General features: G+C 40.0%; 1 pseudogene; it reads right to left on the bottom strand.

The window, feature by feature from the left end:
* Positions 1-821: 821 nt before the first annotated feature.
* Positions 822-1,667, bottom strand: part of LOC102877203 — a 7,263-nt pseudogene continuing 6,417 nt past the window's right edge.

Here is a 1,667-nt window from a genome sequence, read left to right as displayed (position 1 = left end):
GCCCCTGGCTGTGATGGCTGTGGAGGGAAGTCCTTGTTTCTGTTAGCATCTGAAGGTTCATTATTCCCTGGAGATTTCTACATATTCTGGCCATTCCTGCTATCTATCAAGACACGTACCACTTCGGGCAAATATTTATCAATGATACTAAATGTCTCCCTGGTTATTGGTTTTTATACTTGGATTGGGTGTTAATATTTTTTTTTAAATTTTTTTCCAGACTGTAGCAAATATTTTATTACAAACAACTAAATCTTTCCATAATGTTCAAACAGTATCAAACACCATTTCATATCTCTAACAGAGAAGAGTAGGCATTCAGTGCTGCAACCAAGTGAAGTATTACATTTCACGCTTCTGATCACATCACATAGTGACAAGGCTAAGCTTCAATGTCATATTTCCATGTTATCCAACTCTGTCACATCTCACTCATCTCAATGGAGACAGAGGTTTCTACTACATACTTTAAATGCAGGAAGTTGAGACAGAGAAAATCCAGTGGAAACACATCTATCTCAATTCAACTCTTAGTTTAAAAAACAAACTTAAATTAGTTGTTTTGAGGGAAGGGATCAAAAGAAGGTATGTATGAGTTTAAGAGTCAAACTATAACAAGGGCTGGTAGCAATATAGATACAGCTTGTTGTAGCTCTCAAAACTACATCACATGATATTTTAAATAAAGTGGCTTTTGTGATTTTTTTGGGGGGTATTGTAAACATGTGCTGTTCAATATTACTTAAATTTAAACATTTTATTGCAAAGAAAACAAAATGTAAAGCCTTTAAGGCAAACATCATCCAATAAAAACCCCAAAGTCATTTGTTATAAAACTGTGAAGATACCCAAGAAAGACCCCACTTAAGATTCGTCAGCATGAACTTGAGAGCTTTTGTCCACTGTTCTTCAGAGTTAAACTGGGTTTTGATGGAATAGGAGCCACTGCTGCCACCTGTGTCTTCAATCTTGCCTTTCTCCACATCCATCCTGTAAGGAAGACAAAAACAGGTCTCATTTTTCTCAACCTCTTCTTTGAACTGCTGCACACAGTCAAGGAAAGCCACCACGGCATGATCAAACTTGTTGTCCCAGAAAAAGCGCAATCCCCCAGAACAGTATAATGGCAGCTCCTTAGATTTGTCGGTCAGATTTGTCTGTCAGACTCCAGATATGAATGGTTTCTATATAGCACAAGTTGATACCTCTGAAATTTCAGACCCATCTTATTGGCTAGAGCATAGAGCAGCAACACCGTCTGGCCCCAAGCAGCATTAATCTCATTCCATTCCACAGGAACACTGGGCAGGCGACCCAATCTGAAGTTATTGATCGTGCCAAACTGTCTACTGTGCCAGATGTGGAAGGTTGCATTAAAGACGTTGGTTTTCTTCAGCTTGTCCAGCTGCATCTGGGCATAACGCATCTGGTTTTCTACACTCTTCAGTTCATCATCTAGCTCCAGCTGTTGTCTCTTAAATTCACTGTATTCCCTCAGGTATTGTGAGCTTCCTCCTGATCCAGTCTCTCTGCCTCAGCCTGGACCTTCTCGAGATTATCTGCCGCCATCTTGCGGTTCTTTTCCACATCTTCCAATTCCTGGATGAGTCTTTCCTCCTACAATGCCAGTTCCTTTAGCTCCATCTGTAGCTGTTCACTGTCTAAGA

This window comes from Elephantulus edwardii, unplaced genomic scaffold, assembly GCF_000299155.1.
Source record: "Elephantulus edwardii isolate Elephantulus edwardi_28Jun2011 unplaced genomic scaffold, EleEdw1.0 scaffold00209, whole genome shotgun sequence".
Classification (NCBI taxonomy): Eukaryota; Metazoa; Chordata; class Mammalia; order Macroscelidea; family Macroscelididae; genus Elephantulus; species Elephantulus edwardii.
This window is presented reverse-complemented; position numbering and strand designations above follow the sequence as displayed.